Source organism: Triturus cristatus, chromosome 4_2 (genome assembly GCF_964204655.1).
Source record: "Triturus cristatus chromosome 4_2, aTriCri1.1, whole genome shotgun sequence".
Classification (NCBI taxonomy): Eukaryota; Metazoa; Chordata; class Amphibia; order Caudata; family Salamandridae; genus Triturus; species Triturus cristatus.
Window position 1 is genome coordinate 703,854,961 of NC_140586.1, and position 6,000 is coordinate 703,860,960.

The 6,000-nt window shown below is 45.1% G+C and overlaps 1 protein-coding gene across 9 annotated transcripts in view; it reads right to left on the reverse strand.

The window, feature by feature from the left end:
- The window catches only part of ACOT11 (acyl-CoA thioesterase 11), a 749,239-nt gene extending 746,618 nt beyond the window's left edge, over positions 1-2,621 (reverse strand). For 2 of the 9 annotated variants that reach the window (XM_085602556.1, XM_085602545.1), the window contains exon 1: positions 2,265-2,521. The gene's annotated coding sequence lies outside the window, so the exon portion shown is untranslated. Of the gene's footprint in view, positions 1-1,606 lie in introns of all 9 variants that reach the window. The other 7 variants (XM_085602549.1, XM_085602548.1, XM_085602558.1 and 4 more) reach the window with 7 other exon arrangements.
- Between the last annotated feature and the right edge of the window lie 3,379 nt (positions 2,622-6,000).

Genomic DNA, 6,000 nt, shown 5'->3' on the forward strand with positions numbered 1-6,000 from the left:
GAGTACCTGGATCTAGAGAGAAGGAAGAAATGCATACACACAAACCAAGTGTACTACACAAGACCTGTAAAAAACACACGTGCCTACGCTTCTGTCATTCAGAAGAGGAAATAGCAGAATCCTCAACACAGGAGCGTTACTGCAGATGACAGAGGACTGGCACTTCTCAGTAGGAAGCAGAAACTCTGGAATGGACTGCCTGCATTTCCATCTCTCCATTTCAAGCACTGGTCAGGGAGTGGTGGAGCACAGGTACTGCACAGGTAGCATGGGCGATAAAGAAGCTTGGCCCTTACCTGATCAACTAAGGACAGCAATTAAATACAAAGAGCTTCTTCAACCACTGCACTATAATTATGAATTGTTTGATTTAATTGATTTGATGAACCACAATTGCCCGCCGTTAACCCAGCTACCTGTGTTGGGTCCCCAGTACCACGTCGAAATAAGGTTCATGCCACCAGAAACGTCAAACTTGTTAATTCTGCAGATCACCTAAAAAGTATTGATAAAATTGACGAGTTCATCAGCTTAAAGTGTCACTGTTGAGAATCAAATGTCATGTGACAACCAACTGATAGCTAAATAATATATATAAAACAATGAAACACGCTTCTCAACTTCGATGGCACGGAAGACTGCTGAATGAGAGGATGGAATACGACTCTTGCAGTACAGCGCTGCAGCAACAATGGGGGTCTCATAGTGCTGCGGCACAGCTACCATATGGAACAGATGAGCAGGCCTCTCTCGCGCTGTTTGGCAACTGTAAAGTATCAGCATATTTGATTGGGCTACTGTCACCGAAGCAGACTGCAGCTCTCAGCTGGTGGTAGGTGTGGTGTCATTAAAGGAACGGCCAGCACACTCCTGAGCCCGGTAGGGGTGGGCTCGGTGATGCTGACCTTTTCATTGGGCTCGACTTCTCATCTTGTACGTGGGGACTAAACCCATAGGATATGTATGCACTAATTTCCCATAAGAAACTTTGTTTCAATGACAGGTCAATGGGTATTTCGAGAGGTGCTCTTTCATTGCTGTCCTAGTGGCGAATACCCCTTTCCTATAGAGGCTCTTTCAATAATCCTGCGGGCCTGACCTGTAATCCTAGAACAAATGTGGAAATGTCTTCACCTTTGAAGAGCCCAATTCATGTGATGTGAAATGGCGAGCACATCTGCTAATTACCGCCGCGCGGACTGCGCTAAATAACCGGAGGACAATTTCCACCAGATTCACAGGAACGCGAGGTGCGCAGGCCAGGGCTGGAAGGGCAGACACCCAAGGGGAAACAATTGCAAAGGGCACATAACGTCTCCTTTCAGCAGCAAAGAAGGATTTTCATATGAAAAGTAAATACCAGTCGATACTGTAATCAGGGACTAAACCTTCCGGCAAGTAACCGGCATCAAGAGGACGAAAACCACAAGGGAAAACATAACATGGATACCATACAATGCGAAGCGCTACGGCATATTTGAGAATGCCTTCTACATGACCAGAAACAGAGAATCAACCTGGCATGAATACCACCTGGCCCTATTTTATATGGCACAAGTAACTGGTCAAAGCTTCGTGTCGCGCCAATAAACTCCCCCTTCTGTACCTGTAAAGTGCCAGGTTCTGCCAGATGTTTTGCAGCTGTTTCCTCATCACGTGCACCGATTGCCCCATTGCTTTCCTTTAACTCTGCGCTGTTGTGAAACACTCTCTCAGTGAGTCCATGCCGCCGGTGCGTGGGAAAGAAATGTTTTTATCAATGAGGTGCGCTCTAGCTCCCAAGTCTGATAGCAAACTGCAGGGCAGGTCCTTAGCAGGACTGGGAACAGGCAAAATGGAAGGCAGTTACCCCTGCTGGCTTAAATGAGCATTTCGGAGTAATTTAGACAGTCCTCGAACAGTTTTTTAAAGTAATTTTTTCTTGTGTTTTCTGTTTAGGTACATGCTTCAACAGTTTTTCCGATTTTTTAAACTGGCAGAAACATGACATTACTGACAATAAAAAACTGGCACTGTGGCAATGCTAAAAAAATGTGCTGAAATATTGCCGCAAATACGGTGCATTAGACTTTCCCTAACTATTTAAACTAATGCTACTTTGCTGTATAAATATATACCATTTTAGTGCATTCAAGTCATGCTATCCTGTCGTGGCCGGTAGACGGCTGTTAGTCAATGTTTCTTCGCAGCTCCATTTAGCACCAAAACAAGCAGGGACTTGGCACTGGTCGGTACAGAAGGCGGGGCGTTTTTAGCAGCCTTACCGGTTTTCGAAGCTTTAACATCGGGTCTCGATTGCGCGCGACGCCCTCATTCCACTTCCCTCAGACGGAGCAGCTGAACAGCCCGGAGCCAGCAGCGCCTGTGATAGCCGCCTGGATTCACTTGCCCCCCCGCCCGAGCCAATGAAATGACCTGCCTTGAAGGTGAAGCACACTCGCGCCAGACCACCTGCTGGACTTCCCAGCCCACGCTCTCCTCCGGCCTTGTCGCTCTGTGTTCTTTGGCTCGAGCTGGCAGTGCCTGCAACACGCACAGTCACTTCCTTAAAACTTTTTTAAGGTGGATCCTAAAATGCACTTATTAAGTACACTACACATATTGTTGCGTGTTGTTTCTGTGGTGTTTGACTACAGCGTGGCGTACCTCTGAATGTTCTCCATGTTTGCAGAGTACGTCATTTATGCCTGTAGCTACCAAGTTTCGTAGGTCCATGCGTGACTAGCTTTTCAACTCCAATTTTTTCTTTGCATTTCGGGACTTATGGTCTAAATTTAAAACTATCTGAAACAAGGCTACAAGTTCGAGAATGCAAAAAAAACAAGCATTGGCATAGCCAATAGGTCTCGCTTTTGGGACCTTATAAGTATTTAGATATGCAGCACAATATCCTTGGTGCAACAACATCAACTGCTGCATGGCTAAACACTTATAAGGTCCCAAAAGCGAGACCTATTGGCTATGCCAATGCTTGTTTTCCATACTGCAGTGACAGCAGCCACATGGATGTGCCGTGCTTGCACTGCTCACTTTACACTGGTGGAGAAGTCATGGCATGACGTCATGCCAGGAGAGCCTTGAAGGGGAAGGGAAATCCTTTAGAGAGTCATTTTCTCTTTGGATTTACCTTCTCTTTTTTGAAACTCAGGAGCAGCAACATTGTCGTGGTGTACCAGGGCTTTAAGTCAAAGCTTTTTCAATATTATATACAAGCCACAGTTGCTACCTATTTATCTTATGCAACTAACAACCACTAATGACAAAGCCAATAGTCGGGACTTGTTGTAGGTATGATGTTACTTGTTGTAACATATATCTGGATGCAATGACAAACAGCAAAATACAAGTCGGGCGGCACACTAAGCTAAGCACAGATTTTTAGCTTACGTGTTTTTAAGCCATGCACTCAATTCCATTGGCTACGGCACTTTGAGAGACCCCCCCAATTTTTTTCATCCCACTTAAAGCCCTGGATATATGTGAATTAAGAAAAACAGGACAGGTAAACTACCACCCTTTACACAAACGAAGTAATCTAAAAACTCCACTCTACTTTATAAAAAACCTTCCATCTGATTAAAAGAAGAATGCTCTATTGAGAAAGTTCAGGGGCACTTGAATTTGATTTTAATTAATTTATATTGCACAACAAATGCCACAAACCTAGCTTCTCCTCTACTCTTAACAAAGCAATACATGTTTATATATAGCATAATGCAAAAGACAAGCAGAGGTTTGCGTGAAAAATACCATAGGTACGGAATGTAAAGGGAACAGGGGTCGGGTTAACATCGAGGTCCAGACGTGAGCATATTCAATCTTGGTTTCTTCTCTACACCTGTACCGTACGTGCATGTTTGAGCTCCCCATTGTAAATGCAGATTGTAAAGACTGAGTTACTCACACCTGAGATGCGAGGACCTGGGAGCGGTGTTTGAAGCCAGGAAAGATGGTTATATACTCCCAAAAATAAAGTACATATGTTTTTCTTCACCATTCACTAATAACTTTCCACCGTTGGGGTCCCTGTGAGTCAAAGACAACTTGAGGTATGATCTCTTTTGTTATGTCACACATGAAAACTTTAATGGAAAACCACTACATCGTGGTATTACGTGTTCTATAGTTTCGCATTTATTTATAGCGGCAGTTTGACCACCATGAAAGGCAGTGGCACAATTTCCGAGTAGCGCTATAAAAAGTTAAGAACCAAGTACTCACCGTATCAGGCTCCTGCTGACACATGCTGCGCTGACTATCCTTTCCAGGTCAAAGATTAGACACTGAAGTGACTGTACACAGAGGAGGTATCTTAGATTTTGTGACTACTGGCCTACAGGTCTAGGGACCAGAGTAATGTAAAGGCTGTTCAAGTTATCATTAACCTGTCTGTGCACGCACAACGTCAGAGACACTACTCACCAGTCACACTGTACGAGAGTCCCGCTATAGAGACAACGCAAAAAGGACATGTATCTCATTGATCGGGACATGCTTAGCAGTAGAGACACTTTAAAACGTAAGATCCGGCGGAAAGCAGCACCTGCTCTGGGACAGCCAAAGTCACCGGCGCAATATAATATGATTTGTCTTTTACTTCCGGGGAGCTGGGATTCAGTGAAAGACCCCCTTTTACTGCACGAGATCAGTGTCGCTACTCTAAGCATGGCTATGACTTGGCTAAGGCTCGCTCCGTGAGCATGCACCGGTAATCGGCGACTTGCGCGGAACCATAGCTCAATCATTCCAGCTTTGCACCAAAAGGTACTTGTGGTATTTTTAAGGTTTAAAACAAGCATTGGCCGCGCGGCAGTAAAAGTAACGCTGCGCGGCAGTAAAAGTAATGCCGCGCGGCCGTAAAAGCGAGTCATCGCGATCGCTCTGAAAGCGAAAGTGATCGCGATGACGGTCTAAAGAGCACGAGTTTTCAAAGTGCTGCTGAAGGCTAGCGGTTCGCGCGTGCACGCTCGCGTGAACGCAAGCGCTGGGCCAGCCAGCAGCACTTTGAAAACTCACCTCCAAAATGTCTCTCCGAGCCAGCGCATGCGCTGGGCTCCCCGAGACCTTAGCGGTTCGCGCGTGCACGCTCGCGTGAACGCAAGCGCTAGGCCAGCCAGCAGCACTTTGAAAACTCACCTCCAAAATGTCTCTCCGAGCCAGCGCATGCGCTGGGCTCAGCGAGACCTAAAAACCGGACTGAGCAGCAACTGAGGCATGGACCTGGAAACGTGGCAGGACTGCTGAACCTCTTCTATTTAACCATGCTATTCTTAACTAAGGGCTGGCGATGTACCCACATCTGCATTTTTGCATATTTTTTAAAACTGCATATTTAGCAACTTCAAAGTCAAAAAACATAAACAACAAAGAATAGATGGATTGCGTACCGGTAATCATTACTCGTAGTCTTACTCCTCATGAAGTTTACCAGTAAAAGATCTGGCTATTACTTGTGCACCACTCGTCCCATTCATTACTTGTGAGTATACCAAAGCTAAAAGCCTTTGACAAACAGAATCACGTGAATGCAAGAACACACTAACACCAATCAGGCAATATCATGATACTATAACATTCTTGTAGAGTTGAAAATAATTGAACCAAAATTATCATCTATCTATATCCAAGATTCTCTGCAAACGATATTGTTTCTCAGAAGTATACCCCATGTCCCAGTTCTACATATCTCTTGCCATGAAACTGACCAAGAGCCAGAGACCCCTCTTGTCGATTGTCCTTGAATAACATCCAAAACGGATTCAGCTGGTCCTGCAGGCAATGGTTGCTTTAATCAATCTACTTGTACTCACTTTAGATGCCTTCTTAGCTCTCCTTCATAGGTTCATCCTGGTTTATAGGGATCATGATGAGGCCCATTGAGGAAGCATGCCACTAATAGAGTGGGCAAGGGTATTTAAAAACAAGGTTTGGTAGTCCTTCCATGTGCTACTCCACCTTGCGGAGTTTTTAAGCAAAGGTGGTAGACAGGTATAGAATGCC